We start from the raw sequence: 18,683 nt of genomic DNA, 5'->3' as shown, positions 1-18,683 counted from the left end.
GACCCCGACCCTTAGATGACCCTGATATTGAGTGGCAGTTTCTTTTCATATCTTATCCATTAGTCCTTCTCGATTCCAAAAGTTTTTACAATCCATGATAACTCGTAACACAAAGAAGCTCATAATTATCCCATGTATTAACTTCTTTGCAATTGAGTATTTGTCATCTCACCTAAAGGTTAGATAGTTATTGTTGATGGCTTGTGTCTGACAACTGTACTTTACGTATTTCTTGACTCTTATCTTAAGGTTTTGACCACTACTGGAGTGGGGTTACTCTAGTTGGGAAAGATCTGAGTGCCCTATAAAAAACTGGCCGAATTATTCTCACACTCTCCAGATGCCAAACCACGATGACTATTCATTTGTTTAAGGTCCCCTTACCTTTATGTAGGAGAAGAACATCATAAACTGAACTAAATGCTCTAGATATCGGAAGCTCTCGTACTAGTGCCATCAGTCAGAAGGAGAGAGGAAGCTCTCCTACTAGTGCCATCAGTCAGAAGGACAGAGAAAGTTCTCCTACTAGTGCCATCAGTCAGAAGGACAGAGAAAGTTCTCCTACTTGTGCCATCAGTCAGAAGGACAGAGGAAGTTCTCCTACTATTGTCATTAGTCAGAAGGACAGAGGAAGCTCCTCTTCCCGTGCCATCAGTCACAAGAACAGAGGAAGCTCTTCTTCCCGTGCCATCAGTCAAAAGAACAGAGAAAGCTCCTCTTCCCGTCCCATCAGTCACAAGAACAGAGGAAGCTCCTCTTCCCGTGCCATCATTTGCAAGGAAAAAAATTCATAAACCTTTAGAACATTGTTAAAAGTTCTATGTCCAGGAGGGGACTTTTCTTAAACCTGGAAACTGTCCTAGACTATTCAAGGATTAACTGATTTATTTGTAAATCCTTCGAATATGGTGAATACAATTTACAAACTAAGATACGTGAGAGTTTATTTATTTTACAACGAACTATATAATAAATATATTGTGGCACCAAAAGTTTCTATCATATAGTCTGCGGTATTTTCAAGTAAAACTTATGTTCCTACATTTGGTAAGTTAGGTTTGCTTAAAGACGGAATATGTCTACTGTAATGTAAGTATAACTAAACACGGCTAGATCAATTATATACTTTATGTGTTACAATAACTAGTTGAGAGTATATTTCGAAATTATGTTTAAGACTGAATAAAATTCACGTTAGATATTTAAATTATTATCGTCATATGTGGTCACAGAAATACAGATGACTGGGGAATCCCAATGAAATGCAAGAGGGGTCATTACCTTGAAAGGTCACCTGACTGTCTCCTTTCATATACTGTGTGGCTATTCTCTCCAAGGGACGTCCAAAGGGGCTAATCAGGGTAAATGACACATAGCAATAGTTGGCTAAAACAAGAGGAATTCAAGAACCTTCTTGACCAACATTATATGTTAAATATACATAGACAATAAATCATGAACATTTCTATATTACTAAAACACAAAATGTTTATTTACTAAAAGATTCTTAAAATATTGGCAAAGTTATGACTTTTTTGTGAGAAACAAAACATGTAAACATTTCACGAATGTATACGAAGACATCTGTATATATTATTCACTTGTAATCTTTTGTACTCTAAATGTGTGTAGTTATTTTCATATTGTATGCTTTCTTATGTAATTTTTTATCATGTCTTACTCCGAAACAGCTGTATTAATGACCTTACATCTATTGGCAGCTGTGTATTCATTCTCAGATGCAATGTGAAAGCTGCAGTATTAGTACAACTGTTAAACTTGGTTATTTCAATTAATATTCCTGCTGAAAACCTGGATAACACATCGCCCATTTCTGCTCGTACTTTGATGTTACTACTTTGTACTTTCCTGTTAAAGAATTTTTCTCAATTATGAATGGAATATGTCTGAAATCCAGCTAATATCATGTAATTTTCCAGAAAGTCACTCAGTTAAATTTCCTACAAAATGACATCTGTATCTGCAAAGCTCATTATCAGGTATGCTTTCACATGTGAATGGTACAAATCATTTGCATAAGTGGTCAGACTCTCAGTGGTGCCACCACTCTTCTGAGTTTTAAGCTAGGCCAAATTAGCAGTGACTGTCTAAAATCTCCAACTTGCACTTTACTTAAGTGTTCTACACCATCAAAGGTAGGTCGATCCAAACTCAATATCAAATATTTGTGGTATTTTCTAACGACCAGCCATTTAAGACAATTACTGCTCAACATTCCATATAAAATGGCCGAGTTCTTCTTTACCTTCCCTATAAGTCTCTTCCCTATAAAGTTTTAATTAAAACCTTTCTTAGATGTAACAAAAGTTGTGGGTACAGGGTGATAGGCTGTTAAGGGACCCCGACCCTTAGATGACCCTGATATTGAGTGGCAGTTTCTTTTGATATCTTATCCATTAGTCCTTCTCGATTCCAAACGTTTTTACAATCCATGATACCTCGTAACACAAAGAAGCTCATAATTATCCCATGTATTAACTTCTTTGCAATTGAGTATTTGTCATCTCACCTAAAGGTTAGATAGTTATTGTTGATGGTTTGTGTCTGACAACTGTACTTTACGTATTTCTTGACTCTTATCTTAAGGTTTTGACCACAACTGGGTGGGGTTACTCTAGTTGGGAAAGATCTGAGTGTCCTATAAAAACTGGCCGAATTATTCTCACACTCTCCAGATGCCAAACCACGATGACTATTCATTTGTTTAAAGTCCCCTTACCTTTATGTAGGAGAAGAACATCATAAACTGAACTAAATGCTCTAGATATCGGAAGCTCTCGTACTAGTGCCATCAGTCAGAAGGACATGAGAAAGCTCTCCTACTAGTGCCATCAGTCAGAAGGACAGAGAAAGTTCTCCTACTAGTGCCATCAGTCAGAAGGACAGAGAAAGTTCTCCTACTTGTGCCATCAGTCCGAAGGACAGAGGAAGTTCTCCTACTAGTGTCATCAGTCAGAAGGACAGAGGAAGCTCCTCTTCCCGTGCCATCAGTCACAAGAACAGAGGAAGCTCTTCTTCCCGTGCCATCAGTCAAAAGAACAGAGAAAGCTCCTCTTACCGTCCCATCATTCACAAGAACAGAGGAAGCTTCTCTTCCCGTGCCATCATTTGCAAGGAAAAAATTCATAAACCTTTAGAACATTGTTAAAAGTTCTATGTCCAGGAGGGACTTTTCTTAAACCTGGAAACTGTCCTAGACTATTCAAGGATTAACTGATTTATTTGTAAATCCTTCGAATATGGTGAATACAATTTACAAACTAAGATACGTGAGAGTTTATTTATTTTACAACTAACTATATAATAAATATATTGTGGCACCAAAAGTTTCTATCATATAGTCTGCGGTATTTTCAAGTAAAACTTATGTTCCTACATTTGGTAAGTTAGGTTTGCTTAAAGACGGAATATGTCTACTGTAATGTAAGTATAACTAAACACGGCTAGATCAATTATATACTTTATGTGTTACAATAACTAGTTGAGAGTATATCTCGAAATTATGTTTAAGACTGAATAAAATTCACGTTAGATATTTAAATTATTATCGTCATATGTGGTCACAGAAATACAGATGACTGGGGAATCCCAATGAAATGCAAGAGGGGTCATTACCTTGAAAGGTCACCTGACTGTCTCCTTTCATATACTGTGTGGCTATTCTCTCCAAGGGACGTCCAAAGTGGCTAATCAGGGTAAATGACACATAGCAACAGTTGGCTAAAACAAGAGGAATTCAAGAACCTTCTTGACCAACATTATATGTTAAATATACATAGACAATAAATCATGAACATTTCTATATTACTAAAACACAAAATGTTTATTTACTACAAAAGCTTCTTAAAATATTGACAAAGTTATGACTTTTTTGTGAGAAACAAAACATGTAAACATTTCACGAATGTATACGAAGACATCTGTATATATTATTCACTTGTAATCTTTTGTACTCTAAATGTGTGTAGTTATTTTCATATTGTATGCTTTCTTATGTAATTTTTTATCATGTCTTACTCCGAAACAGCTGTATTAATGACCTTACATCTATTGGCAGCTGTGTATTCATTCTCAGATGCAATGTGAAAGCTGCAGTATTAGTACAACTGTTAAACTTGGTTATTTCAATTAATATTCCTGCTGAAAACCTGGATAACACATCGCCCATTTCTGCTCGTACTTTGATGTTACTACTTTGTACTTTCCTGTTAAAGAATTTTTCTCAATTATGAATGGAATATGTCTGAAATCCAGCTAATATCATGTAATTTTCCAGAAAGTCACTCAGTTAAATTTCCTACAAAAATGACATCTGTATCTGCAAAGCTCATTATCAGGTATGCTTTCACATGTGAATGGTACAAATCATTTGCATAAGTGGTCAGACTCTCAGTGGTGCCACCACTCTTCTGAGTTTTAAGCTAGGCCAAATTAGCAGTGACTGTCTAAAATCTCCAACTTGCACTTTACTTAAGTGTTCTACACCATCAAAGGTAGGTCGATCCAAACTCAATATCAAATATTTGTGGTATTTTCTAACGACCAGCCATTTAAGACAATTACTGCTCAACATTCCATATGAAATGGCCGAGTTCTTCTTTACCTTCCCTATAAGTCTCTTCCCTATAAAGTTTTAATTAAAACCTTTCTTAGATGTAACAAAAGTTGTGGGTACAGGGTGATAGGCTGTTAAGGGACCCCGACCCTTAGATGACCCTGATATTGAGTGGCAGTTTCTTTTGATATCTTATCCATTAGTCCTTCTCGATTCCAAACGTTTTTACAATCCATGATACCTCGTAACACAAAGAAGCTCATAATTATCCCATGTATTAACTTCTTTGCAATTGAGTATTTGTCATCTCACCTAAAGGTTAGATAGTTATTGTTGATGGTTTGTGTCTGACAACTGTACTTTACGTATTTCTTGACTCTTATCTTAAGGTTTTGACCACAATTGGAGTGGGGTTACTCTAGTTGGGAAAGATCTGAGTGTCCTTTAAAAACTGGCCGAATTATTCTCACACTCTCCAGATGCCAAACCACGATGACTATTCATTTGTTTAAGGTCCCCTTACCTTTATGTAGGAGAAGAACATCATAAACTGAACTAAATGCTCTAGATATCGGAAGCTCTCGTACTAGTGCCATCAGTCAGAAGGACATGAGAAAGCTCTCCTACTAGTGCCATCAGTCAGAAGGACAGAGAAAGTTCTCCTACTTGTGCCATCAGTCAGAAGGACAGAAGAAGTTCTCCTACTAGTGTCATCAGTCAGAAGGACAGAGGAAGCTCCTCTTCCCGTGCCATCAGTCACAAGAACAGAGGAAGCTCTTCTTCCCGTGCCATCAGTCAAAAGAACAGAGAAAGCTCCTCTTCCCGTCCCATCAGTCACAAGAACAGAGGAAGCTCCTCTTCCCGTGATATCATTTGCAAGGAAAAAAATTCATAAACCTTTAGAACATTGTTAAAAGTTCTATGTCCAGGAGGGGACTTTTCTTAAACCTGGAAACTGTCCTAGACTATTTAAGGATTAACTGATTTATTTGTAAATCCTTCGAATATGGTGAATACAATTTACAAACTAAGATACGTGAGAGTTTATTTATTTTACAACTAACTATATAATAAATATATTGTGGTACCAAAAGTTTCTATCATATAGTCTGCGGTATTTTCAAGTAAAACTTATGTTCCTGCATTTGGTAAGTTAGGTTTGCTTAAAGACGGAATATGTCTACTGTAATGTAAGTATAACTAAACACGGCTAGACCAATTGTATACTTTATGTGTTACAATAACTAGTTGACAGTATATCTCGAAATTATGTTTAAGACTGAATAAAATTCACGTTAGATATTTAAATTATTATCGTCATATGTGGTCACAGAAATACAGATGACTGGGGAATTCCAATGAAATGTAAGAGGGGTCATTACCTTGAAAGGTCACCTGACTGTCTCCTTTGATATACTGTGTGGCTATTCTCTCCAAGGGACGTCCAAAGTGGCTAATCAGGGTAAATGACACATAGCAACAGTTGGCTAAAACAAGAGGAATTCAAGAACCTTCTTGACCAACATTATATGTTAAATATACATAGACAATAAATCATGAGCATTTCTATATTACTAAAACACAAAATGTTTATTTACTACAAAAGCTTGTTAAAATATTGACAAAGTTATGACTTTTTTGTGAGAAACAAAACATGTAAACATTTCACGAATGTATACGAAGACATCTGTATATATTATTCACTTGTAATCTTTTGTACTCTAAATGTGTGTAGTTATTTTCATATTGTATGCTTTCTTATGTAATCTTTTATCATGTCTTACTCCGAAACAGCTGTATTAATGACCTTACATCTATTGGCAGCTGTGTATTCATTCTCAGATGCAATGTGAAAGCTGCAGTATTAGTACAACTGTTAAACTTGGTTATTTCAATTAATATTCCTGCTGAAAACCTGGATAACACATCGCCCATTTCTGCTCGTACTTTGATGTTACTACTTTGTACTTTCCTGTTAAAGAATTTTTCTCAATTATGAATGGAATATGTCTGAAATCCAGCTAATATCATGTAATTTTCCAGAAAGTCACTCAGTGAAATTTCCTACAAAAATGACATCTGTATCTGCAAAGCTCATTATCAGGTATGCTTTCACATGTGAATGGTACAAATCATTTGCATAAGTGGTCAGACTCTCAGTGGTGCCACCACTCTTCTGAGTTTTAAGCTAGGCCAAATTAGCAGTGACTGTCTAAAATCTCCAACTTGCACTTTACTTAAGTGTTCTACACCATCAAAGGTAGGTCGATCCAAACTCAATATCAAATATTTGTGGTATTTTCTAACGACCAGCCATTTAAGAAAATTACTGTTCAACATTCCATATAAAATGGCCGAGTTCTTCTTTACCTTCCCTATAAGTCTCTTCCCTATAAAGTTTTAATTAAAACCTTTCTTAGATGTAACAAAAGTTGTGGGTACAGGGTGATAGGCTGTTAAGGGACCCCGACCCTTAGATGACCCTGATATTGAGTGGCAGTTTCTTTTGATATCTTATCCATTAGTCCTTCTCGATTCCAAACGTTTTTACAATCCATGATACCTGGTAACACAAAGAAGCTCATAATTATCCCATGTATTAACTTCTTTGCAATTGAGTATTTGTCATCTCACCTAAATGTTAGATAGTTATTGTTGATGGTTTGTGTCTGACAACTGTACTTTACGTATTTCTTGACTCTTATCTTAAGGTTTTGACCACAACTGGAGTGGGGTTACTCTAGTTGGGAAAGATCTGAGTGTCCTATAAAAACTGGCCGAATTATTCTCACACTCTCCAGATGCCAAACCACGATGACTATTCATTTGTTTAAGGTCCCCTTACCTTTATGTAGGAGAAGAACATCATAAACTGAACTAAATGCTCTAGATATCGGAAGCTCTCGTACTAGTGCCATCAGTCAGAAGGACATGAGAAAGCTCTCGTACTAGTGCCATCAGTCAGAAGGAGAGAGGAAGCTCTCCTACTAGTGCCATCAGTCAGAAGGACAGAGAAAGTTCTCCTACTAGTGCCATCAGTCAGAAGGACAGAGAAAGTTCTCCTACTTGTGCCATCAATTAGAAGGACAGAGGAAGTTCTCCTACTAGTGTCATCAGTCAGAAGGACGGAGGAAGCTCTTCGTCCCGTGCCATCAGTCACAAGAACAGAGGAAGCTCTTCGTCCCGTGCCATCAGTCAAAAGAACAGAGGAAGCTCCTCTTCCCGTCCCATCAGTCACAAGAACAGAGGAAGCTCATCTTCCCGTGCCATCATTTGCAAGGAAAAAAATCATAAACCTTTAGAACATTGTTAAAAGTTCTATGTCTATGAGGGTACTTTTGTTAAACCTGGAAACTGTCCTAGACTATTCAAGGATTAACTGATTTATTTGTAAATCCTTCGAATATGGTGAATACAATTTACAAACTAAGATACGTGAGAGTTTATTTATTTTACAACTAACTATATAATAAATATATTGTGGCACCAAAAGTTTCTATCATATAGTCTGCGGTATTTTCAAGTAAAACTTATGTTCCTACATTTGGTAAGTTAGGTTTGCTTAAAGACGGAATATGTCTACTGTAATGTAAGTATAACTAAACACGGCTAGATCAATTATATACTTTATGTGTTACAATAACTAGTTGACCGTATATCTCGAAATTATGTTTAAGACTGAATAAAATTCACGTTAGATATTTAAATTATTATCGTCATATGTGGTCACAGAAATACAAATGACTGGGAATCCCAATGAAATGCAAGAGGGGTCATTACCTTGAAAGGTCACCTGACTGTCTCCTTTCATATACTGTGTGGCTATTCTCTCCATGGGACGTCCAAAGTGGCTAATCAGGGTAAATGACACATAGCAACGGTTGGCTAAAACAAGAGGAATTCAAGAACCTTCTTGACCAACAATATATGTTAAATATACATAGACAATAAATCATGAGCATTTCTATATTACTAAAACACAAAATGTTTATTTACTACAAAAGCTTCTTAAAATATTGACAAAGTTATGACTTTTTTGTGAGAAACAAAACATGTAAACATTTCACGAATGTATACGAAGACATCTGTATATATTATTCACTTGTAATCTTTTGTACTCTAAATGTGTGTAGTTATTTTCATATTGTATGCTTTCGTATGTAATCTTATATCATGTCTTACTCGGAAACAGCTGTATTAATATGCTTGAAGTTTTGATAAATCTTACATATAATCTTCATGTGAAAGATGAACAATCACCAGGGTCGAAACTATGATCATTAGCTAAGGGTTACTTAAACTACCATCAGATGATATATACTAGCTGTGCTTGTTTGTTTTGGAATTTCGCACTAATCTACTCGAGGGCTATCTATGCTAGCCGTCCCTAATTTAACAGTGTAAGACTAGAGGAAAGGCAGCTAGTCATCACCACCCACCGCCAACTCTTGGGCTACTCTTTTACCAACGAATAGTGGGATTTACCGTCACATTATACACCCCACGGCTGGGAGGGCGAGCATGTTTAGCGCGACGCGGGCGCGAACCCGCGACCCTCGGATTACGAGTCGCTCTCCTTACGCGCTTGGCCATGCCAGGCCTACCAGCTGTGCTTTCTTGATGGCTAGAAACCCTGCTGAGTTTTATTCTTAGTTGTTCAGTAATGGTTTTCTAACCCCAAATTAATATAAATAGATCTATACAGATATTATTGTCATTGAGCACATCTACTGAAAATATTAAATATTTTATATAACAATAGTAAGAGACACATGAGTTAAAATAATTGTTAATAACACACTGTGTTGTTTTGACCGAACCTTGAAGGAATGTTTTATTGTAACATTAGTAATGTGTATAAATTTAGGGTGTTGCAATATTCTATGAAAATCTACCACAACTTTTTTGAAGCCACATTTAGTTATCGGTCGTTTCTCCTTGTCCTTGATGTTCTTCCCTATGCAAATCTCGTGACCAAAATTACAAACCTTCTTTTCCTGACAGGTGAGAAATCTATAGTCAAGGAAGTTCCTCTTGCTCAACCCTAGTCTGTAAAGATAAACAAACAACGTTCTATTATAATTTTGAGGAAGAAGACCGGTTGTGGAGGTCTGGATCAAATTTCCGAAGGATTCCAGTCGTGGTGGGTCGATAGTTGAGCCCGGCTTGGCTTGGACGACGAACGTGGCTACGTAGGGAAGTGAAGTTAGGAGGTAGGCCGTCGACGATTACAGGAGAGACCGGTGGGGGAACTGGCGTGACAGGTCCTGGCATCTTAAACAGCATGGTGGCAGTAAGAACAGCACGTGTTGCTTGCTCGGTGACTATCACAGGAGTGGAGTGACCGTATTTTAATAAGCTTTCTTTATTCTGGTAGTTGTTTTGGTATAACATTTCCTCAGAAACTAAAACCTTATATATGTAAAAACGGCTCGTTTGGGTTGAGAAAATTTTTATTTAGAGAATCCATTAACGTTTCGACCTTCTTCGGTCATCGTCAAATGGGTTTTTTCGACATCATTAAATATTAACCTGAATCCAAAACAACTGCAAGAATAAATAAAGCTCATTATAATACCTGCCCACTTAGAAAGACGAGAACATTAGAAACTGGACTAACCGGATTTCTATACTTCGAAAGAAGGTTCTCATACCTGTCTAAATTAATAAAACTAATGAAATTCAGACATGGTAAGGAATACGAACAAAGGGTATTTTTGATCAAACACAGAATGTTATGTTGTCTTTGTTTGTAAACTTACAAAAGAAAGATGATTACATATGTATTTTTATCTACTCATAAAACAACGATGACATGAAATAGTTAGATGTTCAGATACTTAACTGACAATGTTTTCAAATACAGGACTCAGTCCCCAAATTATAAAGTAAACTTTCATGGAGAACAATGACAAAGAATGCGGTAGATTTGGGTTGTGTCAAACCCCTGACCTTATGTCCCTAATGTGTCCCTTTCTTTCAGTTATAAACTTTGAAAAATACTAGTAGATATGGTTGCTTCTACACTTTCCTTGCAGTAAGTTATTAGAAATAAGAATGCATATTTAAAAGGAATTTGCAGATCTTTACAATGAAATACGAGAAAACAATATGGATGTTATAATGTTAACTGTTCATACGCAAGGCTTCATTATTTAGCTTTCAGTTTAAAAAAACAATTGAATAGAAATAAAAAAGGATCTACCTTTTTTATCCCTTTCAAAGACAACCAACGGTCCTCACTATCTCCTCAAATATCATTATATCTCACGGTCCTCACTATCTCCCCAAATATCACTATATCTCACGATCCTCATTATCTCCACAAATATCACTATATCACACAGTCCTCACTATCTCCTCAAATATCATTATATCTCACGGTCCTCACTATCTCCCCAAATATCACTATATCACACGGTCCTCACTATCTCCTCAAATATCATTATATCTCACGGTCCTCACTATCTCCTCAAATAGCATTATATCTCACGGTCCTCACTATCTCCCCAAATATCACTATATCGCACGGTCCTCACTATCTTCTCAAATAGCATTATATCTCACGGTCCTCACTATCTCCCCAAATATCACTATATCGCACGATCCTCACTATCTCCTCAAATATCATTATATCTCACGATCCTCATTATCTCCACAAATATCACTATATCGCACGGTCCTCACTATCTCCTCAAATATCATTATATCTCACGGTCCTCACTATCTCCCCAAATATCACTATATCGCACGGTCCTCACTATCTCCCCAAATATCACTATATCGCACGGTCCTCACTATCTCCCCAAATATTATTATACCTCACGATCCTCACTATCTCCTCAAATATCATTATATCTCACGGTCCTCACTATCTTCCTAAATATCACTATATCACACGGTCCTCACTATCTCCTCAAATATCATTATATCTCATGATCCTCACTATCTCCTCAAATATCACTATATCACACGGTCCTCACTATCTCCACAAATAACATTTTTAACTTGTTAATTACGGTAAGAAATAGAGATATGTAGAAAATTACATTTCAAGTCTAACTTTTATCTAAATTATGAACCGTCATCAACAAACTGCCACTATTAATCTGTATTTTATGTTATATGGATAGTTTATTCTCTTATAGCAAAGCTACATCGAGCTATCTGCTGAGTCCACCGAGGAGAATGGAACCCCTGGTTTTAGCCTTGTAAATTTGTAGATTTACAGCTCTACCAGCGGGAAACAATAGAGATAGCAGCGTATTATACACAGAAAATACTGTTTTTCACCATATGTTTATTATATGTAAAATAGCAAATTATACACTACAATTAATATTTATCAACATACGTTTATTACACGGATAATAGCAAATTATTTACTGAAATATTGTTTAACCAAAATACTGTGATAAAGACCAGGAAAAGTGGCTATTCAAGAAACTACAATAACGTAAGATGACTTAATCTGAAGGACAAGAAATCCTCTCAGTGTCTACGAAGGCTGCACATCTAACTGGTATATAAAATTAACTTTAATTGCACAATACCTTCAAGGAACTAGTTAGAACTACAATTATAGCTTCACCAGAAAATCTGCTTATTGTGTAATTTTGTAAAAAAATTTAATATCACAGCCCATGTACCTAAATGTATATATATATATATAGTCACTATTTATAAAGGTATATATATATATATAGTCACCGTTCATGTATCTAAAGGTATATGTATATAGTCACCGTTAATATATCTAAACGTATATATATGTATATATAGTCATCGTTTATGTATTGAAAGGTATATGTATATAGTCACCGTTAATATATCTAAACGTATATATATATATATAGTCACCGTTTATGTATTGAAAGGTATATGTATATAGTCACCGTTAATATATCTAAACGTATATATATATATATAGTCATCGTTTATGTATTGAAAGGTATATGTATATAGTCACCGTTAATATATCTAAACGTATATATATATATATAATAATAATAATAATAATAAATTTATTAAGCAATAAATTAGACACAAAAAATCAAATATCATTTTAAAACCATCAACAAAGAGTTAACTCGTCCTGTGATGGTTAAACACATAAAATGTAAAATCAAAACTTACAAAATCAATGTAAAGTTCCCAGAATATTATCATCAGTATTTAAGATCCATTGTTTTAAGTATTTCTTTTGATTAACACGATTAATAGAAGATCTTATACTATAAGGAATAAAATTATGAATACGAGGTGCCAAATAAAGATATTGATGAAGTGTAACTGTTTTACGTGGTGTGGGTACATTAATTGGAAAAAAAGATTGAAGTCGTGTAAAATATGAAGTGACTTTAAAAGGCCTATTAAAAAGAAACATGCAATGTAGATAAAGCTAAAAAATATAAATAAAGTTTATCATATGAAAGAGGGAGTTAAATTTACTGAAATCGGTATCAAGCCTATGAGTAAAATAAGAGAGAAAACACTTTTTTTGCAACTTGTGAATAGGAATTAAAAAAGTCTTATATGTGCCACCCCAAATTGAAATACAATATTGTAAGAAAGATTGAAAGAGAGCATAATATACACTTAACAAAATATGATAAGGAGCACAATGACTAAGTTCAAAATTAGCATAGAACTATATTTTAATTTATTAACTAAAGAATTAATATGAAATTGCCAATTTAATTTTCGATCTAAAATAATTCCTAAATATTTAACAGAGGAAACTTGAGTCAATTTGGGACACTTACAATTAGGGTAAGTATAACAATCACTAGAATGATAAAAAATAGAAGGAAAAGCTGGAATGACACCATAAAGGTTAAACTGAAGAAGAAAAGATTTAGATATATTTAAGGATAAGTCATTACAGAAAAGCCAATTTTAATTTTATTAAGATCACTAGAAATAATGGCTTCATTAATTAGATTTGGCTTACTATAAACAATAGCAATATCATCGGCATAGGCTTGGATATCTCAAAAAACTGTTGGTAAAGAATATCATTTATATAAATGAGAAATAATAAAGGGCCCAGAACAGAACCTTGTGGTACTCCAACATTAATTGTAAGCCAATCACTATAATTATTATGGATACAAACTGATTGCTTTCTATTGTGAAAGTAAGAAAAAACCAATCAAAAACAATGCCTCTAAAACCATAATAAGATAATTTATTTAACAATATTTTATGATTAACAGAATCAAAAGCTTTGGCTAAGTCAAGAAAAACAGCAATTGGATGAAGATCAGAATCCAAAGCTTCTGTAATACTTCCCACAAGTTTAGCAACAGCAACCTCCGTTCCAAGCCCAGGCCGAAAGCCAAATTGAGAAGGAGACAAAACTGAATGTCTATCAAGAAATGATAAAATTCTAATCTTCATAGATTTTTCAAATAGTTTAGAGAAATGTATTAATAAGGAAATAGGTCTATAATTCGTAAAATCAGAAATATTACCAGATTTATAAATAGGAATGACCAATGATAACTTTAAAGCATTAGGAAACTTCCCTTGAGTAAAAGATAAATTAATTAAAAAAGTCAAAATTGGTGCAAAAGATTAGCATTAGCTTTCAAAATCTTAACCGAAACACCATCTACACCATTAGAAGCTGAATTTGATAAGGAGAAAATATTATTCATAGTTTCAGATACAGTAACAGGATATAGGTAACAAGAAGAAGAAGGAGCAGGAGGCATGCCCTGAGAACAAAATTTAGGATTGGAGCAAGTAGATTTAGCAACATTAACAAAAAAATAATTCAAATCAGATAAATCAGTAGTACCAAAATTACAAAATTTCTTATTTTTTTTTTTTTAACATCAATAATAGAGTTAACAATATTCCAATTCTGTTTAATAGTTTTAGCATTCTTAAACAGGTTATGATAATAAGTCCATTTAGTCTTACGGGTCAAGCTAACAACATAATTCCTTAAACACTTAAATCTAATCTTTAGATAAATATCATCAGGAAATTGATGTACTTTCTTTTTTAACTTATCTCTTTTAATCATTAACAAAACCAATTCACTGGTAATCCATGGCTTAATTTTTCTAAACTTTCGTGACACAGAAACAGTAGTAGTACAACTTTGAATACAATCAGTTAACACTTCAGCAAAATTATCATAAGCAACATTAACATCAGAACAATTCATAACACAGGACCAATCTGAAAAATTCAAACAAGAACTCAATTCATTAAACTTAATCTTTTGAACATTTGAGACATGTTCTAGATCCGATAAAATGTCTATACATAAAACAATTGGAAAATGATCGGTCAAAAAACTCTCAACAATATAAGAATAACAATTTTAATAGTATTTCCACTAATTAAAAAATGATCAATACAAGAATTAGTAACATTGGTTATCCGTGTAGGAGAAGAAATAATAATACGAAGATTGTTCTCAGACAAAAACTTAAAATATGCATTTTTATAACACACATCATCAAATGTCAAAACATCTATATTAAAATCACCAACAAGTATATTAATATCATATTTGTATAAATTCAATTCTAATGAAAGCTCATCAATAAATTTCAATACAGGCAATCTAGGAGATCGATAAACAACAAAGAGATTAAATTTCTTATTTTGAATCATACAAAATAAAATTAAAGCATCAGACTTAATGTACTGCACTTCTTTTATCATAGTCAGTATCTCAAATTTAACAAAACTGCCACTCCACTAGCCTTATTTAGACCAGAAGATGAAGAATAAAAGGAGTAACCTGGAATCGAAAAGGAAACAAATCCATCCTCAACAAACCAAGTTTCAGAAAAGCTATTATATGAAATTTAACAACGCTTGATTGTAAAAAAACAAGAAATTGGTCAAAATTTTGAGTAAGACTTGAATATTAACATGTATTAAATTTAAATGACCAACAGAAAAACATTTGGTAAATCAGAAAGAAGACAAAGTTGGTGTAACACCAACAATATCATCAAAATCATCAGCCATTGCAGTATTTATAAATTATTAAGATCAATCAAGCAACGTAAAACAATGGGCTGAGTAGTTTCTGATTTCCTAATAAGAATATTACCATTCGATACCCAAAGAAATTTATAGCCAAGATCTTTCTGTTTTCGTTTTGCTTGCATGAAAATATCACGATAATATGGGGAGAGATGTTCGTTAACATAAACTGGATAAGATTCATTACAGACCTTAATATCATTAGTATTAAGAGAGCGAAATTTAGTTTTCTTAAGTTTAAGCAGATCAAATTTAATTTGCTTACGACAAAACTTAACAACAATCTGTCTCGGACTCTTATTTTCAGTTGTTTTCTTTCCTATACGATGAACAGTGTCAATATCTGTAGGAGCACAGTCAACCCCAAAAGTAGTTGTAATCTTCTCAACAACTTCTTGCAAATTCTCATTAGGCTTCTCTGGAATACCTCCAATCAAAACATTATAGTTATAAGAATATTGTTCCGCTTCACACATCTTCCTCCGAAAACTTGCCATCTCCTTCCACAATTCTTCATTTTCATGCTTTAATGTTTTATTTTCCTGTTTACACTCCTTAACTTCAGCTTTCAAAGTTGTGATATCCTCACTCATAGTTTCTACCTTCTCTGAATAATATTGAAAGGAAGTCACTAATTCTTCGACCTTTACTTTAATTAAGTGAAAGTCATCAAGTCTTGACAAAATTTCAGTAACTTTTGTCTTAAGCCACTTCATATCTGCCTCCCCATATTTAAATCAAGCTCACTATTCTCAACAAGATTAACTGTCTCCCCTCTAACGAAATGGACACAGTCCTTCTTAATGGAGTTTCACTATTTAGGCTTAACTTTCTTTTCTCATACAAAATCACATTCATAACTTTTCCCAATTTCATTTAAATATTCCAAATCCTGTTCAGTTAAGTTCTTACATCTTAAATGATACCATTTTTGACACTCACCAGAGCAATGAAGGGCTTTATCACCAACTTTAATATAAACTTTACATTGAGCACAAAATCTACGTGGCATACTAGTCAGCCATTTGTATAGTCACCGTTTATGTATTGAAAGGTATATGTATATAGTCACCGTTAATATATCTAAACGTATATATATATATATATATATAGTCATCGTTTATGTATTGAAAGGTATACGTATATAGTCACCGTTCGAGTATTTAAAGGTATATATGTAGTTCACCGTTCATGTATTGAAATATATATATATATATATATATAGTCACCCTTTTGTGTATCTAAAGTATATATATGTAGTTACCGTTCATGTATCTAAGTAAATGTATATACAGTTGTCAATCATACATTTAATGGTATACATATAGTCATCGTTCATGAATTGAAAGGTGTATATATATATATATATTGTCACAGTTCATGTATCTGAAGGTATACGTATATAGTGACCGTGTACGTATTGAAATGTCAATGTTTATATCCATAAAGATATATATATATATAGTCACCGTTGATGTATCTAATTGTATGTATAAATAGTCATCATTCATATATGTAAAGGTATATATATATATATTGTCACAATTCATGTATATATATATATAGTCATCGTTTATGTATTTAAAGGTATATTGTTATGTCATGTTTAAAATCGTGCCCAAAGTGTTGAAATCTCTTGGTTTGCATTATTTACCGATAAATCTTCGTTTATAAACTTATAAGCTCGGCACTTGTTTCCTAGAGGTAGAAATTTAATGGTTAAAAATCAGCCATTTAAAAGGACATTTAATCCAAATTAGATAATGCTATTTTTTACCATTGTGTTCACACACTGTCTTCACACAGGTCATATTACACCAGTCGAATAATGGTAGTACTCATATAAGTCACGCTAATCCGACGATATTATTTAGGGCACAACGTTAGGATAAACGAGAATTGACGACTGATAACAGTCATCTTGTGTTTTCTAGTACACATGTCTAAGCAACAACAAAATAAATTTGTTACGTGCTGTGATAACGAAAGAAATATAGTAGGTATCTGTAGCCATCCACAAGACCCTGCTTTGTTTAGCCTACTTCACTCTATAAACCAATGTTCTACGTGTAGGTCTTCTATGAGTGTATTGATTTACGAAAAAGTTGTAATTCACTTCAAAGATAAGATTTTAAAACACTGTGTATAAAATAAAGTGAGTTATCACACATTAACATTATGGGTAACAATCTGCCTCAGTATGGACGTATTAGCCCTAAGCTGTAGACAAGAGTCAAGAATCCATGAGTCACAAATTTTAAAATAACACTTAACATTTAGTGATCTTTATTTTAAAATTGGAGCCTGCTTGTTTGAAATAAACAAAGTAACACAAACTTTAATTTGAGAGTATTTAGAGTGAAGTGTAACCATGAATAGGAAATTCGTTTTTCTGAATATACTCTAACTGAATGAGCACTGTTACCACAAACAAAACGAAAATCTTTGTCATGATAAAAGACGCACTTGAAGTAAAAATCGATCTCAAGACGACTGGGTTAATAAGGAACCTGTTAACCTGAAGATAACCGCAGAAAATCGAAACGTTGTTCTCTATTTTAATAAAAGGTTATACGGGTGTGTGTGTGTGTGTTTTTCTTATAGCAAAGTCACATTTGGTTATCTGCTGAGTCCACCTAGGAAAATCGAACCCCTGATTTTAGCGTTGTAGATATGTATCTTTACAACTGCACTATCAGGGAATAAAAGTGTTAATACCATACCAACAATCTTCAGATAAATCAAAACATCTCAACAAAAATTTAGAAATAAGATTTGATAAATCATTTGTGTAATGAAACAGACATAGAAATAATAAGTGATAAATAAAATTATATACATTGTCGTTGTTATATAACGTACACAGAAGAGAGATACAATTATATACATCGTCGACGTTTATTCTACTGATCGTATGACAAGCTAAGAGAAAACAATATAAAGATAAAATATATTTTATCTTGTTGTGAAACCAACAGGACTGTTGTTGTGAAATCCAAGATTTCAGAGCTGTGCGTGTCCTTGAATGTGTGCCATAATCTTGTACAATCACTGGTGTTCCATTACTTGCTCTTAAAATAGTTCACCCTGC

At 33.8% G+C, this 18,683-nt stretch overlaps 1 long non-coding RNA gene across 1 annotated transcript; it reads right to left on the bottom strand.

Annotated features, from left to right (window-relative positions):
- Positions 1 to 256: 256 nt before the first annotated feature.
- LOC143246763 (uncharacterized) lies at positions 257 to 3,067 on the bottom strand. The gene is made up of 2 exons (XR_013026147.1): positions 2,741 to 3,067; positions 257 to 1,386 (listed from the first exon to the last, which is right to left on the bottom strand). It is a non-coding gene; the product is annotated as an uncharacterized LOC143246763 (long non-coding RNA).
- Between the last annotated feature and the right edge of the window lie 15,616 nt (positions 3,068 to 18,683).

The sequence above is a fragment of the Tachypleus tridentatus genome, chromosome 3 (assembly GCF_004210375.1).
Source record: "Tachypleus tridentatus isolate NWPU-2018 chromosome 3, ASM421037v1, whole genome shotgun sequence".
NCBI lineage: Eukaryota > Metazoa > Arthropoda > Merostomata > Xiphosura > Limulidae > Tachypleus > Tachypleus tridentatus.
This window is presented reverse-complemented; position numbering and strand designations above follow the sequence as displayed.